Genomic DNA, 19,183 nt, shown 5'->3' with positions numbered 1-19,183 from the left:
CTATAACTGATGGTCCAGAACATGAAAAAAGTATATCAGAACTTCCACCCTAAATAGTACAGATGGAATAATTACTTAAAAAGACAGCCCAAATTCTGTCATCTAAGGTTTCCACCTACGGAGCCAAAGCAGGTTCTTCTTGTAGAAACATGACACTTTACCTGAATCTAAATAGAGCTGGTGGACGGAGACTTTGGCAGAAAGGTACTCTGCCACAATTGTCTCACAGTACCCTGTCCACCAAACTCTAAATAAGCCCCACTGTCAATTTCCTTTTGATCGGTCTTGGGTTGATTGGAGCTGAATCAGTTGATCCGGCTACATTAGATCATGATTCGCTCAACTGATAAAGGTTGAAGGATAATCCAAAATGAATCCTGCCTTTTCTTTAAATTTAGTAATTATTTACAATACCCATTTACTCTCACACAAGCAGATGATTGCACACCACTTGCTTGTAACAAAAAGACCTTTGGCCTGTGATTACAATGAGCTTTAATGATAGCACCAGGAGCATTTACCTTTAATCCTAATACTATATCTATTATAAACACAAGACACATTCATCCCAATCTAATTTAAAATTGTGGCACGTGGAGGTCTCACATTGAAGTATTATGTGTTCACCTCATTAATGGGAAGAGCGGTTTTGTGAGGTAAATGAAGATGATTTTACTTCCCTGTGTATAAAGTGATAAAAGAAAATAATAATATACAGAACCATATGTGCACTTTATGCTAGTAGACTGCCAACAGGTTTGTTTTATTCCTAGGCTCAAAAACATAATAGTCATGAATAGTAATGGCCTCAAAACTGCATGAGCACAATACTGCATCCCCTATATAAAATATGGGAGCTGGTATCTCCCATATTCTATGATTCGTTGTTTTGCTAGAGATAACAGCTAACCATTGCACTCAGTTGATATTTGGAGACATTGCAGAATAGAGTACATGAACCAAATTTGTAGCCTTGCCACCAAACATGGTCTTATCATATATACTGTCCTCTTGATAATATTGTGGCCTTCTACGTTTTCCTACCTTGGCATGCTGGGCATTTTTGATAGAATCATGTCAATGCTGGGGAAGAAATGATCAATCTGAGGCATCTCATTAACAATTCTGATGACAATTTAGGGCCTCAACGCTAGATATTTGGTTAACATGAAATTAGGTCAAGGGTTGTTTGCTTTATGTAATATTTGTACTAATCAAGGAGTGAAGCAGGTGTATATTATAGTACCCCTGCTTTTCAGCTTTCATATCAATGGCTGGACACTGTGAAAGTTTCTTTAAACTGACCTTGCCCTGTCCGAGATACAGGTGACACCCTTCAGTAGTCACCTTTACTCCACGTGAAATGGAAAGTGGAGGAGTGTAGTGCCTTCCAAGAAGGAATCCAAAAAGGGGAAAAACTACAGGGCCATACAAACTCTGGACTAAGAGAATAGAGCTTGGTGGGAAGCAGGCACTCACTATGAGTGGTTGGCAGGAAGGACCAAAGAAAATAGTGAAGTGGCCAACACCATTCCCCGTGGAAAACTGGAAGGTGAAGAGATCATCATGCATGAAATCCCGACTTTGTTACAAAACAAGGAGAAGGTCTGAAGTTTTTTATATGGAGTTGCAATAGTAAACAGGAATTTCTTCCATCTTACATTGGAAAGTAAAGTATGGTTCTAGACTTTCTGGAAGGCTAAAGAAGGTTCTGGATAATTCCTGAAGGAAGGTTACAGGAAGGTTCTGGAACATTTTGGACGGTGATTAGGAATAGGTGTGTACGCATTATAAATATCCTTGGCCATTAAAATACAGATCTATCTTCAAGATGTATTCTTCTTGCTTTTTATCGGATCCCTAGCATTTGGCCGATATTGCAGTGGTTGGGGCACAACATACACTAGTCAAGGAAACAATTCAGGAGCATTATGATATTTTCCCTGTATTATAGCCATGAGGTAGGACTTACTGCAACCAGTTTTTCCATCTTTTCGTCAAACATAACAACATGCTAAACAGTTGATCTAGTGGAGTACCTCAGGAGTGTATTTATCACCAAAAGTCTTCAATCATCGAACAACAATCCTCAGTATGCGAAGTGTTAGTCAAAACTAGTATAACCAAGCTCATGCGTGATAATGATGTTATAAACATTCCGACAGGTCTTAACTGCAGATTGAATAACCTATTAACTTGCCAAGACCTCCCCCAACCCGGGTTAAGCCCCTTTTTAGATAGTAGGGGTAGTTTTCACCTAGGACTCCATAACTATTTTTCGCATTAGGCATTCACAGCAAATTTGAGTCCCTTTTTTCCAACATCCTGGGGATTTAAAAGGTACCCAGACTTTAGGATTTTCCTAGAGGGCACAAGGTAAATATGCAAAATATATCACTACATTTTCAGTTTTTAGGGAAAAAGATGCTCTCAAAAAAGTATTTGTCTATTTCCTAAATATGGCATTAATGAAAGGTTTGCTGAGCTAATATCACCATCTACCAAGCGTTCATGAACATGCAGAGCTGAATGGAAAAAAACTATTATTTTTGCCACAGTTTGGGCATTTCCCAAAGAAGTGGCCCATTTTTCCCTTTTTTGTGCTTTCAAACTATTTCTAGTTTGTGGTAGAAACCGGTGTGAAACTCATGGGTGATTAAGTGAAAGCTTTAGATTTCTGAAAGGCAGAAAGAATTATGAATTTAGCAACGGGTCATATGTGTTGATCCCTGTAGCTTTTCCTAAAAAACCCAAACTATTAATATAAAAATATTTTAAAAACCGACATTCGGGACAACATTTTCATCTGTAACTTTTTGTCATGATAGTTGATTCACAAAAGCAATAAACCACTACATCCCCTATACACTTCTAATTATGTGGATATATTGGGTGTGTAAGTTTCAACAATGGAGCTGTGACTTAGAATAGTTTTTCAATGTGTATCGAGTATAGACCAATTCATACATTGAAATACATAGAGCAAAAATGGGTATCAAGGAAGCCTATGCATTTTTGAAATGGGCTCCAGTTATGGAGTTGAGGAGCAGTGGTTATTTGTACAGCTCTGAATTTGTGGACACCCGTATTAGCATTTGATTTAGAGGCTATTTTCCAAAATGTCTTCTTTCTTACACAATGGGTTACATTTGGAAGGCACAAATGCAGCAACATACAAAATACAATTAGTAATAATACATGTTCTGCTATCTCATGTTCCAACATTTCCTTCGATAGAAATGGTAACTCTCTTGTGTGGGTAGACCTAGTGCCAGCGATAGGAAATGACCAAAAACGCAACATGAACATATCACATTTTTGTACTGGAAACTGACCTTTTTTGCAATGTTGGGAGCTGTGAATTTTGGGCCCTAGGATAGCTAGGACTAGGGAAGTCTATCAAACCTGCACACTTTTAAAACCTAGGCAACCAGGGGAGTCCAGGTGTGCCTTATTTATCACCAGGTAATTTTACCCATATACATTTTCAAACTTTAAACTTTGACTGAAACACACATTTTCCTCACATTTCTGCAACAGAAAGTTCTGGAATCTGCAGAGAGTCACAAATGTCATACCAACCTGAGTTCCCATACATCTCCTAATACTGTATCATACTACATACGGTACCACACGTGTGAAAGTGGGCCATGAAACCGCCACACAAAAGGCACTAAAGCAATGAGTGAAGAGATCACCATCATCAAACTTTATTCAGTCGTTAAGACCATCAAAGTGCATAGACGTACAATAAAGTATAGTAGATAAAACAAGATATTCATACTGGGAGTTGTAAGCCAAAATAGATTACATTATTTAAACAACGAGAAAACATAATAAAAACCGAGCCATTAAAAAAACTGAGAAACAAGATAAAAACGGTACTAAGATAATAGCTAAAAGTACATACAAAAATTTATGGAGCCATGGAAATACATGAAGTGCTAGTGCATAATTAGCAGGAATACATTATTGCACAAGTTCTCGGTAATTTAAACATGAGTCATATAGTGACACGATCAAAAGATATCAAATGCAGACTGGATACTTAGAGAGGAATAATACTTAGTCTAATGATATTCTCAATTCATTTTTGCATCTGCCTTCTAATGAACCAGATCATCCCCAGGAATTTGGCCATTGCACATACTATTTGTGGCCTTGTATCTGTCCTGAGGATACGTAGTACCTCTAAATGACTATGAGTTCCTAGTTGTCTGCAAGCAGGGGCTAACCATTTAGATCTTGGGTTTTTATACAGAGGGCATGCAAAGAGAATGTGCTTAGTCGTCTCCTCTGTCTCGAGGCAACATGGACTGTTGGCAGGTTTGTCTTGGAAAAACCTATTCCATGACGCAGTAAAGGAGCTTAAGGGGAGACATCCAAATCTAAATTGGATAAATAACTTCCTCTCTTGTGGGACGGTGATGAAGTCCATATAGGGCTCACACCAGCCATCTTATACTCCATAAATGCTATCGTGAGTCGACCTCCTTTCGCTTGTGTGACTGTTCTCTCTGCCACCCATTTCCAATAATAGGACTTGACCCACTCTCTACTGGGCAGCAAGCTAGAGTCCTTTTCTTCCCCAAGGTTACCCTGGCCTATTTCAAAAAGCAATGCTTTGATGATAAAAAAACAGCCAATTTTAAAAAAATGATCTAGCTTAAAAACCTCCTCAGTAGAAATCGCATAGTGGATAAGCTCAGGTGTTTTTTAAAGCCTCGCTTTATCCATTATTGTAGTTCTGCCCAGATCTAGACGTAAGGGAGTGAGCGGGGTACTCTTTGGGACTGAGCAAAGTGATCTTAAATATGTGTTTTCTGTAAGAAGCAGACCCTCCAAATTATCAACCCCCCAGATTTCATCCCCCTAGAGAGCCGAGCCAACCACCTTCTGGTCATATATCTGAAGTGGGGCTGCAATCGGCCTAGTTTGTGATGACCTATGTTCTCAAATTATGGCCCGAAGTCTTCCTCTGCTGTAGAATTTGCTTCAAAAAATCTGGTTTCCATGCCATTTTCTCTGTGATCGTTACACCAAGATGTACAATGGAATCCACCCTTTCCAATGGAAGAGATCAGCTATAGGGGTAGCTGCCATAGTTGGGGCCATGCTCAGCCACAACCCTTGGAAACCTACAAACCATACACATTTTTTAAACCATTCCAGGGTGGTGCATCTTGCATGGATACCACAAGGTTTTACTATGCACAATGCCTTGTAAACCTCAAAATGTGCCTGAAATCACACATTTTCCTGACATTTCTGTGATTGAAAGTTCTGGAATCTGCAGGAATCAACAGAGGTCCTATGAGCCAGCATTACCCCACATGTGTTGATAAAAACGTTGCCACACTTGTGTGACTGGGGCTAGTGCCTGCAATAGGAACAGGTCAAACCAAGGTCAATGGGAGCCCTCTCGTGAGGACGAGCAAATTTGTTTGATCACAATTTCCTCAGCAACGTTGTTGAGATGGAAAGGTCATCAGAATGATAAGAGACATGTTCCACTGTCCAGAGTGCCCAACTGTATTGTTGTCTGGATCCCTTGTGCTGATATTTTGTCACAGACGAACATGGATCAGCCATGTGGGTCATGACATAGGCCTTTTTTTTAAATTCAAGTCATTTTTATTGAAAAATATCTGCAAAGAAATACATACAAAAAAACGGATACATGAAAAAAGAGAATAAATGAAAAGAAAGAAATAAAGCAAAACAATATAATATAAATGGGTCCGAAAATAATACATACAAATTGGATGAAACATACACGTTTGCATACTCAAGTATCTGTTGAAACACCCAGTGTCAACAAGAAAGTAGCAAGTGTTGATAAAGCAGTGTACGGAGCTAGTTATTACAAAACATTACAAGCGGAATGCTCACAAGTAGCGTGATTAAAGTCGGGACAGTGGAGTTACCATGGAGTTACATATAATACTGTAAGGGGAGGAGATCATGGGGGATCAAATGAGAATGAAGAAGCGTCTAGAGATTTCCAAAGTTTCTTTTGAAATATACGCATAGGAAAAGTATGCAGAGCTGGATTGTCAGCTCCTCTTAGGAAAGATAGCCACTCTTGCCAAATTCTAAAGGACATATCTTTAGCATTCTTCCACTTACACAATATGACTTTGCAAGCTAGGATGAGCAAGAGATCCAACAACTGACGGTCATTATCGTTAGCTAGTATTGGATCAAGTACGCCTAAGATGATGTATGAGAATTCTCTTGGAGGATTGAAATTAAAAATGTGTTCTATACATTCATAAATCTGTTCCCAATATAACTGTAAGGAGGAGCAAGTGAAAAGCATGTGAGCAAGATCTCCGATAGTTGAGTTACAGTTCCAGCATGTCAGATTCTCTCTTAAGCGAAGTTTAAAAAGTTATTCCGGGGTCCAGTATGATCTATTGAGTAACATATATTTGGTTTGAGACAGGATAGGGGAAATTTTATTCGAGAAGGCTGTGTTATTTATTCTGTCCCAGTCGAACATGAGGTTGGTAGAATTGGATTCTGCTTCCCATTTGTACTCATTTTGTTTGTGCAACTTTTTAGGGAGGGGTAGAAGGAGTTTATATATTTTTGATACAATATGGCTTGCTTCCAAGATTCGTGGTATCTGAAGCGTGAGCCAAGGGTCGTAGGGTTTAATGGTGCGCACTGAAGGGAGAACTTTCAACTTCAGGAAATCGTAAAAATCTATAGGTGTTAAATTGTGTAGGGCTTGAAGCGTTGAGAATGGTAATGGATGGGGACCCTCATAGTGGTCTTTCACTAAGTTTATGCCTTTCCTAGACCAGGATTCCCAGTGTAACATTTTCCCATCCTGCGTTAGCGAGGGGTTCCGCCACAAAGAGACTATATTAGACTTATTGAGTCTTAAGTTTGATTTGTGTGTCTCCTCTAGTCTCAGTAGGGCACGTCTAGTATTGAGGAGAATGTATCTAGAGTGAGGCAGATGGGAGAGATCCATAGTGGGCAGGGCAGGTAAAGGCATGCTGTCGATGAGTGATTTCTCTAGGTCTAACCAGACCGGTGTGTAATCCGGCTTTACAGTCAGCCAATTCACTCTTTTTTTGCACAAAAATGCTGTCTGATAGTTCCTGAAGCTAGGGAGACCCAGACCGCCTTTTCCTTTAGATAGCTGCAGCTTAGTCAGAGATATTCTGGGCTTCTTCCCCTGCCAAAGGAAGTTATTAAAAAGCTTATCAATTTTGTTCAAGAAGTCGGAGGAGAAAGTCATCGGCAACATGCTTGTAAGGTAATTCACTAATGGCGTCACCATCATTTTCAGTGTTTCATCCCTACACCACCATGAGAGATATTTATGTAACCACCCTTCCAGTAAATTGGAGATTTTTTTGAGGCTTAGATTTTCGTTAGTGTGCAGAGTAGGGATTAAGTCTTTGTCCAAATCCAGCCCCAGTCAGGCCGGAGTCACCTAATATCTCTTTGTTACCTAGATTATTCAGAAGTTTTACTTCAGTTTTATCTTTGTTTAGTTTGTACCCTGATACACAGGAAAAGTTTTCAATTGTGGACATAACAGCAGGGATGGCTTCCTCAGCCTTTTCCGAGACTACTAAAACGTCGTCCGCATAGGCAGTCATTTTTACCGTACAATTGCAGAAGTGGACTCCTGAGATACGGTCATTGTTCCTTATGTGGAATAAGAATGGTTCAATTGCGAGTAAAAATAATGAGGGAGAGACAGGACAGCCCTGCCTAGTTCCTTGTTGTAGTTGGAAGGATGAAGTGAACGAGCCTCCCACTCTGACCCCAGCTGAAGGATTGAAATATAGCTACATAACCATCTTCGTGAAGTTTTTTCCCAGCCCAAACCTATTCTGCACTGCTTCTAGATACGTCCAGTCAACTTTATTAAAGGCCTTCTCGGCATCAAGCATTATCGCTACCGTGGAGGAGCTGGTGAGTTTAGCTTTTTCCAACACATGATCTAAGATCCTGGTGTTGTCACTGGAAAGTCTGTTCTTTAAAAAGCCAACCTGAAAGGGATGAAGAAGTTTGGGCAGGATATTTTGAAGGCGGTTAGCAAAGAGCTTGCACTCTATATTGATAAGTGAAATTGGCCTGCAATTTTTGGGGAGTGTTGGATCTTTCCCTTCCTTTGGCAGCACAGCAATGATGGCTTCAGACAGTGTACCCGTGATTTTACCTGTATCATTGAATTCATTAAACAGATGTAATAGTGGCGGATATAAGAGAGAGGGGAAACTTTTATAGAATTTTGCGCTAAACCCATCCGGCCCAGGCGCCTTCCCACATTTTAATGATTTGATTGACTTTTCAATTTCCAGGATAGTTATAGGGCTATCAAGATCCATGTGTTCCTTGCGTGAGAGGGTCGGTAAATCACATTCGCTAAGATACTCATGATTTTTAGCATTATCTACGTCCTTGTTCTTGGAATATAGGGTGTTGTAGAAGTTTTTTAATATTTCCGCAATCTTATCTGGGTCAGAGAATGTCACACCATTATGGTATTTTATATTATTAATCGTGTTTTTTTGCACATTACATTTTAAATATGCAGCTAGACTCTTACCCGCCTTGTTCGATTCACACAGCTTAAACCTCTTTTGTCTGTTTAACCAAACACCTGCTCTCTTGCTTATCATTCTATTGTATTCATATTTTTTTATTAGCCAGTTTATTCAGTATTAAGTTGTCTCTAGATGCCAGGTGCTTGCTTTCTAGGGCTGAGATCTCTTTTTCTAAGTCGTCCATGACCCTGTTATGGTCCTTATTTACAGATTATCTGATTTTAATGATTACCCCTCTAATAGTACTCTTCAGAGCTTCCCAACGAGATAGGTCAGAGGTGTCACCCCTCTTATTATGCACTAGGTAGGCTTGGATTGCATCCTCTATGAATGTCTTATGCTGTTACTTATCCAACACCTCATCGTTTAGCCTCCATATGGACTGGCGGCTGGTCGGTTTCAGGTTGGAGATGGATAATGAGATACAAGAATGGTCTGATATTACCCAGGGCTCTATTGAGGTCTCTTTGATTTTAGAGATACCGTTACTTGTGATAAGTAGATAGTCAATGTGAGTATACGAATCATGGTGTGGTGAATAGAATGTGTACTCTCTATCCGCAGGATTTTGTAACCTCCAGGAGTCTACCAAATTGAAGTGAGCGCAGAGGTTAGTAAAGGATTTGTGGGATTTGTTACTGCGATAAGCGCACCTTGAGTCCCTATCAAGAGTCGGGTCTAAGGGCAGATTAAAGTCTCCTGCGAGGATATGCATGGCCGAGTCAGGAATAGTTTCAATCTGTTTAGTGAGGTCGTTTCAGAAGTTCAGCTCGCTTGTGTTAGGGGCATAGACGCTCTTAACATAAAACTCTGTGTTGTCCTTAATCAATTAAGCCGTGACCCACCTCCCATTAGTGTCGGCTGTGTATGATTCCACTTCAATATTTGATTTTTTCACTATCAGTGTCAGGACACCGTTTTTCTTGCCAACTGCCTCAGAGCCTACCACCTTACTATAAAATCTATTCCTAATTGTATTGAATTGTTTTGTGTCAATCTTTGTTTCCTGTAAAAAAGCAATATCCCCTTTTTGCTTCCGGAGATAGTCCAGGTTCTTTTGCCGCTTAATCGGTTGGTTAAGACCTTTGACATTAAGTGAAATTATTTTCAGGTTGTCTACCCTGGAGGTTCCTAGTGGTGTATTAACTGTAGTGTGTGACATCATGAGTACACTAGAAGATTAAACCAAGATAGATCAATGACACTGCCATTGATGACGGCCCTGCATGGTCACCTCCTACTGGGTGACAGTACAAGCAGGATGCATGTAGATGCATTAAGATGTAAGGTGTAAGAAGCAAAGTTGTGTTGAGCATATCAGATAACTTTGAGTATCCAATTGGACCAGTTTGGCACATGGGCTGCGAAAACCAGAGGAGCCATATCCTTCGGCCAAACCAGGTGTATTTCGGAGTATATTGAAATGTCTTGGACGGCAAATGAAAGTCAGGGCAACCTTTCGACATAAGACAAGTGCTACTTGTTATATGGTATGTATCGGAACTTGAGCATTGAAAATAATAACTTGAGCATTGAAAATATTAACAGACAGACCAAAGTAAGCAAGAAGTAACGATGACACACAAGAAAAACCAAATTAAAGTCGGACCCATACCCCCCCCCAAACCAACCCTCCTCCCATCCCCTCCCATCCCACCCTGAACGAATTTAGTTGGCATGGTGACAAGGGAAAACAGCTTCCCTCCCATGGCAATGAACAAGAATCATGATGAAGTACTAACACTAGGCCAGCATTTAGAACATTGGGTGCTTAATATGTAGGTAGCCGTAGCAATAAACTAGTATAGCCTAAACACGAATTAGATTGCAACATAGCTAAGGTTGTGCATCCTATTCAGATCACAAGACACTGAACATACCAGGTATAAAGTACATAGTACCAAGTACATAGTACTGACAGTTACCAAAATGCAGGAGCTTCGAAATATTCAAGGGTACAAAGAGAACATTATCTGCAGAAGCAATGCAGGCAGTATTGTAACAGCTTAACCCACCAAAACATAGCAGAAAAGCCTCACCCCTTTAAGAAATTATATTCATATAAAGAGGCATTCCGGATAGCAAGATACAATTGAAAATTGTGAGGCGGATCAGGCAACAACAATGATAAGTAACAGTGATACTGCTGTACCCAACATGTAGCTGTGAGACAGTCATAACAAACACTATTAAGAGTGCAGTAATGAAGAAATAAAGTCACATCCTTTTAAACCATGAGCCAGAATGATTGAAAGGATACTCATATGCTAGCTGCGGAGGGGACCGGTGTCGTCGTATCCATCAGGAGTTCATCCAGACCATCAAGGAATCTTTTGAGTTTCTGAGGATCCATGAAAACCTGGGGAGCTCCTTGGATGACCCTCGGAACCCACGAACCCAAATTGATAGCCCAGCAAGCGCAGCTTTGGTCGTAGAGCAAGAAAGCCTTTTCTTATATCAACCATCACCTTGCTGTAGTCCTAGGAAATAAAGATCTTACTGGATTTCTATAGGATGTGGTTTTAAAAGTTTTGCTGCTGTGTACTTAACTCACTCCTGGCCTACATCAGGTAGATGTGGAAGTGCTTGCATGATTGAACATGTTCTAAGTGTATGTGTGTTCACAAGATGTACAATACACAAAGGGAGAAGTGTGGTACAGTGTATTCGCGGTAATTGTGTGTATACAGGCAGCATGTGTTTTTAAAATAAAATGATGTGGTACATTACAGAAAAGGCTGCAGTAATGAACAGTGTGTCCAGACTGAATATGTTTGCTGCATTGTTTTATGGAGGGCACTAGGACTGCACAACCACGTGGTGCGTGGCCCTGTGAGCCAGAGAGTGGGCCACCATGAAGCTCAAAGCCAAGTCAGCACGACCAGACTTGTAAGTGCTGTGCCATTGACCATGTATACCTGGAGGGGCTGCTGGAGAAGTAGAGGCCAGGGTTCAGGTGGTTGCCTGGGACCAAGAAAGTGCTGCTGTGATCAAGGTGGGTCCACCCTGCATACTGCAAACTACACACTACACCAAAGGAAGCACAATGATTGAAGGAGATTGCTGGAACCCCTTCAGAGGCAGGGGATCAACCTTTTCTTCCCTGAAACAGGAAATGTGACTGACTGTGCTTTCTCCAGAGCCAGAACAACCTAATTCGCTAGAACCAGCTGATAGCGTGGCTTGGAGGAGAGAGCATGTGCCTGCCGGGTGCTGCTGCATGTGACTGCACTCAGTCCAAATTTGCCGATCTGGAGCAGGACTGTGCTGCGCCCTGCTGAAGGCTTCCATACATCCAAAATAGGTAAGCCATGAATTGGGTCTTTGGGGTCCTGGAGGAAAATCTTCCATCGGTACTGTGAACCTGTAGACTCTTGTGACTGAACATCCAAAAGGAGTCATCAGAGGGGAGAACTCTTAAGTATAGCCTGGTAGTTTGCATTCCCTAGATGTGATCATCAGTGAATGGGAAATAACATCAAACATGTTGCACTAAAGTTAGTAGGACAGGGAGTGGCCAAAGTTAGTAGGACAGGGAGTGGCCTGACAGCTAACAGAAGCCCAAACTCAATGGGTACTGTGTTATTGCTTTTGAATGTCATTTACCTTTGCATGTGTATAATGAGAATTAAAATACTTATTTTTATATAAATACAAGCATTTAACTGGACTCTGATTTCAAGTTCATTCTACTGCATTTTGAGTTATGAATCTTATTCACAGATCTGCGCTTCTGCTTTGTCTACTCCTCCGATGCTTCCTATCTATGATTCAGGTGTAGAAGGGGTGCTTGGCCCAATTGAGCTGGATCCATAGTAGGTCGGGCCCCAATGATATCGGAAGTGAAACTCATCAGCCATTGTGGGTGGGCCCAGTAGCTCCTGCTAGCCCCTCTTCCGACTGAAAGGGGTTCTGACAGAAGTCAACATCCAAAAAGAGATGGATGCAGTCAATTTGGCAAAAACATTACACTATCAACCTTACATCCAGAGTGTCTAGTGAGGGGCTACTGAGACAGCACTCCACTTGGCATGCCACTGTACATGCCTACTCTTTGGTCTATCCTGCGGCGGTCGCTCCACTGAGCAGACAGTGCTGGGGAGGGGACATCACAACTGCTGTGACCCTGAACCTTCTGAATGAAAAATTCTGTTCCATTTTACTCTCCCTCAGATGCTGTCTCAGTATCACATCCTGCCTCAGAGCTGTCCTCCATAACTCGAATTAGAGCCTGGGCAACAGTCATCCACCAGAATGCCATCTCTGCTGACTGGCTAAAACCTTCCTTCCAAAACTGTCCTACATGGAAGGCAGAAGTATTGTTCTAAATTAATCAGTGAGCAAGTGTGTCTGTGAGATGTGTGAAACAGTAAATAAGCAAAAAAAAGTAACTTTTTTGATTCATATGTGAGTTTCTTTCTAAGGGGCACAAGCGGCCTCTCAGGGGAAAACACACATTACTATAAAAATATGTATGGCTCTCAAAGGTGGTGGTTTGTGGTTCCCCTGGGAGCCCCCCCCCCCCGGGTAAAACACATACTGAAAAAAGAATTGAGGGCCAAAAGGTGGTTGGCAGGTCTGCCAGAAGGATTAACTTCCTTAAATTTGCTTCATTTTTGTAGTTAAAATTTTGTTTTCAAATTCTGTCACACCCCTTGGGAAAAGAAACACTTCTATTTTTCAAATGTTTGTTCCCCGTGGGGGCATTGGACGGTTCACCATCAGGGGCGATCCCCCCATTACCTGTCTCTGGTGGCCTAGTGTGTTTCCTGGTTGTTGAGGATCACGGCACAACCGTGATCCACAACAAATAAACTATTTCAGGGAGAAATTATTGGAGAGGATAGACGCTTCCCTTTCCAACAATGTCTCCCTGAATCATGGGGAGGCATTGTGCCCCCAAAAACCCTAACAGAGTGTGAGAGAGCTCCTACCTGCTTGCCCCTCTTGGGAAACTGTGAGGTCAGTGAACTTGCTGCATGGTGATTTCACAGATGGGCGAGAGGGTGCAGAAGCGACTCCATTGGCTGACAGCTGCATGCAAGAGGTTAACATACCAGACACTGGCCTAGATTCTGAAGGGAAGAGCTCCTGTAACAGGTTTTACCTATTTGGGTCTATTAAGCAGATCAATTCCTTTTCAGCAGTGATGGGGCCTGATTAAAACTGGTAACCGTACACCTTTATGTAAATTCACATTTGTTTGCTATTCACAAAGGTACGTTACTAGTAGTATTTTTATGACTGCTGAGGTTCCACAAAGAAGAGAGGACAGTCCTATCCGCATTCCCTAATGCCTCTCCCACCTCTTCCCAACCTGGAAATGGTTAGAGATTTGCTCCAACCATGAATTGCTGTAACTGCCATTGAAGGATGGAAAGTAGAATGGATCATAGCCAGGTTTGGTGTCGGCGTAGGGGAAAGACTTTTTCCACAGGGAAATTTGTTTCCCCTGCTGGAAAAAAGTGCATGAGAGAAATAAAAAGTTACATGACATTCCCAGAAAACGCATAGAAACCTGGGCCTGGTGGAAGCAGAAAAGCATGCACAAGCAGAGGCATACATATCAGCCCATAATGTTCTGTTTGTAGTTTATTGCACTATAGGCCATAGTATATATACATTCTTATACATATATGATTTAAATGGCTTGACTGTTTATTTGTATTCGAGTAAATAATCCTAATGAGAGATGCAAAATCAAATGCATAGGGTTAATTTAAAGCTTGGCAAAGGTCAGACATCCCCAAAAACTTGACAAATGTCTTATCTGCCCTATTTGGAATGTCTAGCCAGGAGTACTCTAAAAATAGTGTAGGCGGGAGACCTCCCATTTTTTTCAGATGTACCACTACGGCCAAACTCTAAATCACCCTATTGAGTGTCATTATGTGTTTAACAATATTTCACAAGTTTGAAAGCTTCGACAGCTAAAGATGTCAAAACATCGAGTGTGATTAGGGACTATGAAAAAATATAATAAAATATTGTTTAGTTATAGCTTGTAAATGAGTGAATGATCACATAATCTGGAACAGCGCTATCCCCAAAGGAAAACTGTGCTGTTGAAGTGGAATCCTTTTAACTTTCTTACATTTCTGATACTGATGCATAGAGACTTTAAGCAAAGTTTCTGATTCACTATTTATGACTTTGTCAGCAGGTGAGGAACGTTTATTGTCTCTTGCTGACAGTTGACCCGGTTCTACTGTTACCGCTCTTATCATTTATTTCTATAAAATGGATATGCTGCTGTACACTTTCAGCTACCGTGTAAGTAATTAGTATCCCGTCTCCCTTTGACGTTAATAGTATTTCTGCATTTAATTCCCCCAGCACTGTACTGTTTTACCCCGCTGTGCATTTTCATATTCCATTATGTTAATGACATGTACTTTGGTGTGGCATGCAGGGATATGGCCCAATTAATGGACAAAGTGCATTGTAAATGAAAGGCATGCGTTTATTTGAGCAAATTATCATAACAGTAAAATGAACTCCTATATACAGCATATCTCAAACGGAAGGGGGAGGGGGGAAAGTGCAAGGAGTAAGAATGAATTTAGTTATGGTTTATGCACTACTTCTAACACATGATGTATAAATGCAGCATAGTACTTCATGGTTGAAAACACTTATAAAGGCAGTACATATTTTTCTACAATGGCTATTACTAATTACATTTGAGACAACCTCTGGAATAGGATGAGTTCTATACTCGGCTGTGACTCACACACTACCTAAGGATGATAATGCATACACATGCTGGGTGGAAGTGGGACCACTCGATAATTGGTTTAATCAGATGCGTTAAGATTGAAACACCTTTTCCTGTGATCAGTTGATGCTCGTGACACTCACAAACAATAGGTGTTAGTTAGTGTACTAGCCCTTCCTGTCAATTGCATGCCACACGTATGTCTGTTAAAGGACATTTCTTCTAAGAAGCAAATCCATGTGGGCTGTGTCATCTGCTGTGCTTTCTAGCCAGAAATGAAATTCTTACTGGTACATGGATTATCGGGGGTCACCAGAGGGGACGTACTGCACAACCCTACTTACCCGTTATACTACTTTATCTTGTTATTTAAACCTTTAGGGGCATATTAGCAAGAACCTCGTTAAAATTATCGCTGTGTTAGCGGCAGGAAACTGCAGCTAAAACGGCGATAATGGGCTTGCTGCACATCTAACCTGGGCTCCTATTGGAATTATATAACGCATATTAGCTGGCCCATTATCGCCGTTTTAGCGGCAGTTTCCTGCCTCTAAAACGGCGATAATTTTAACTAGGTTCTTGCTAATATGCCCCTAAGTTCTCACTTTTAAACCTTTAACTAATTTTTTACTATCCGTTGGCTCTTTTTAAATTGTGATTTTTGCCAGCTATAAATGAATAATATTAATATTTTACATATTGAAATTTAAATTGAGAATGTCATATAGAACATTTGTAGAGTAGATTTTCTATCATTATCATTACAAACTATGCATATAACATGAAAAACAATTGATAGTATTAACGTTGCGTATTTATGTTTTTACCGTGCTCACTATGCATGCTTTCCTTGCCTTGTGGAATAGACTGCGTTGGACTCCAATACACACAAATAAATCCACCAAGCCTTGGTGGGCAGTAAAATTACATAATTAGGAAGCAATGGAACACTTATACCCCCGGATCCCAGTTCAATTGACCTGCTACGCCAATAATAGGTACATTGGCGTGCACTTATGCCTCTATTTATGCATCTTAAGTATTCCAGTTTCAAAAACCCCCAGGGTCTTTTTTTGGACTCTCAGGTCCCATAGGATGTTGAGGGCCTAGGTGATCCAGATCGCGTGTGGAGCTCCCCGAGACCCATCTTGTTGCCTGTTATCTTTTATATGTACTCCTGGAACCCTTGGGGGCTCTACTCACAGATAACGACATTAAAATGTACCACAAGGCAAAGGACAAACAACTGTATTTTAAGGTTCACAGTGCTCCAGATATTCAATTGCTCAAAAACTATTTTGACCTCATGTAGACAGAATTCCTGCTGTTCTGAACAACTAGTTGAAGCCTACATCAGTGACTTGAACCTGGTAGGATTCGGACCATATCTTTCACTCAATGCCAAGTCTCTTGGATTCACTCTGGATGTATACATCACTCTTAAGGAAAACTTTGCTAAAACCATGAAGACAGCTTGCAATGAGCTCTCCTTACTACAGAAAGTGAAATAATTCCTCCATGAAACCAATGTTATAACTGCTGTTCAAGCTCTTGTACTCTTGCTTAAGAATGGTGGATATGCTCTGCTCCATGGCCTCCCAAACTCTACACTCTCCTCATGTTAGGGCATCCTGAATGCTACAGCATGCTTCATCAAGGGTCTCAAACATATCATCACAGCATACTTACTCTGAAAGATCTCCACTGGCTGCCCCTGCCAGCCTGCACCAGAGTCATAAATGACAAAGCCGTTAGCACTAGTGCTCCGGTCTGCCTGGCTGGCAAGCTCATCATTTCCTATGGTTGTCTGCACACTTGCAGCAAGGACACTATCAGACTGGAAACAAGGAAACAGAAACATGATAGAACAAGGCCACATGCCTTCCTCATGTGTGTGCTCAGGATCTGGAATAACATCCCTGAATCCATCAGACTACCCATCCCTGCCACAATTTAAGAAATGACTGAAGGCACACCTTGAACATGACATCAGTGTGTAGTAACAGTCCACGTTTGCTATTAGAAACTAGCTATTCCTGCAATTACCCATTAAGGGGTCGATAACATTGTCAGTCGGAAAGGCTCTGAATCGAATTCAGGTCTGACTAATCTGTTTCGGAACCCGTCTTTCCAACCAAATCGGAATGCTTTACGAAAGACTAATTACGATGTTTGGATAGCAATCAGACTTTCCGAGCCGGTTCTGTATGACATTCAGAGGAACCGAGTCGTTCAGAACGACTCGTACAGGTCAACGGACCACTTTTCCGAACGAGCGATTACGATGTCAGATTCGGACAGCCTTTCTGAATTTGTTGTTCCGACACTGATCAGCTGTCGGTATATGACTTAAGGGGCCCATAGAAGGCCCCCCTGCACCTGGTGCTTCCCATTGGGACCCGTGGGGGGACCCAAGGGACCCCTCTTTGTAACCATGCATGGTGTGGCAGGCACCATGAGGTGCCCACCACAGGGTGCAAGGTTTTCCCCAACCACTCCAATATTCAACGAAAGCCTGTGTTCTCATTTGGAACACAGGCTTCCATTGAAGTCAATGCGAGTCTGACCGAACAATGTTCAGAAGCATGATAATTGGTTGGTCGGACTTGCAGAACCCGATTTGGTAGGCAACGATTCCGAAACCGATTTGGTCGGAAGAGTTTCCAACCGGAATTGTAATTGGTACCTAAGTGTGCTTTTGCCTTGGACCCTGTACAGCAGTCCACTACCTACAATGGAGGTCTTTGTTATGTAAATACCCCATACATACATTAATACATACATACCAATTCACAAAATTCAAAAGGATTTGACCTGGAAACCCCTCCCAGTCACACTTGTCTGAGCATACAACTGAGTGTGTCATAATATTTTGTTGTAGGCAGCAGTTTCCCCCAGTGCGTAATTGTTCATAGTGTACAAATCTGCATTCTGGAAAGGCAGCCCAAAGTGCAAATGCACATTATTTTTCTGTGTTCTTTCTACGGGAAAAACACATTTTGCCATGTAGAAACGCTTCACCCTATAACCCCACAAAGTTCGGGGGTATTCTGTTCCTCTTCCCATTCTGGAAGAAAATATCTCTGGTCATTTGTTGAAGAAAAACTCTAACCATTTCTGGGGTGGTAAGGAGTCTGAGAGAAGCCTGCGAATATATAAAAACTCACAAATTCAAAGGGATCCAAACCTTCAATCTCCCAATCTTCACCCATTGCTTTGTGCAGTCATTTCATATAATTATCCCAAAGCAAAACCGTTTACATCTTACAGGTATCCTTGTGTAGATAGCTCTTAAGCACACTTGGAGCTTTTGTGCCAATAAACCTAGAATTATGGTTGTAAATTAGGTTGTAAATTGGACCCATACCTAATCTTTTTAGCACTAAGGATCTGGATGGTGGACAGGAAATGTAATCACAAATGTAATAGAATGCCATGTCTGCCAAACCCTCAGTCTGCTGGCTCTATTATGAGTCAATCCAATTGTTGGTCTTTTCAACAGTAGTGCCCCCACTGGCTTTACCGTCTAAAGCCTTTCACCCATAGCCGAAGGAGTAGTAGCTGTCAGAGTAGGCATATCTGGACCACTCATTCAAATAGGGTGACCAGATAGAAGGTATTTTTTTCTGTATGTTACTGTTAGGTAAAACATGGTTGTTACAAACAGTAAAATAGGACTCCCACTGTCTGGAGGTAATCTTTAAGGTTGTGGTGAAACAATACTTTTGGTAGTTTGTTTTAGAAAAACAAAACGTTTGGTGTGCAACCACTTAAAAGGTGGTGCAGTTGCACCAAGTTTTCAGAGACCTACATGAGCTGCCATGGCGACAGATTCTGTAAATTCAAAGAGATCATCAATAATACAGCAAGCATAGAACTCAAAATATGG

Source organism: Lissotriton helveticus, chromosome 2_1 (genome assembly GCF_964261635.1).
Source record: "Lissotriton helveticus chromosome 2_1, aLisHel1.1, whole genome shotgun sequence".
NCBI lineage: Eukaryota > Metazoa > Chordata > Amphibia > Caudata > Salamandridae > Lissotriton > Lissotriton helveticus.
Note: the sequence above shows the minus strand (reverse complement) of the source record.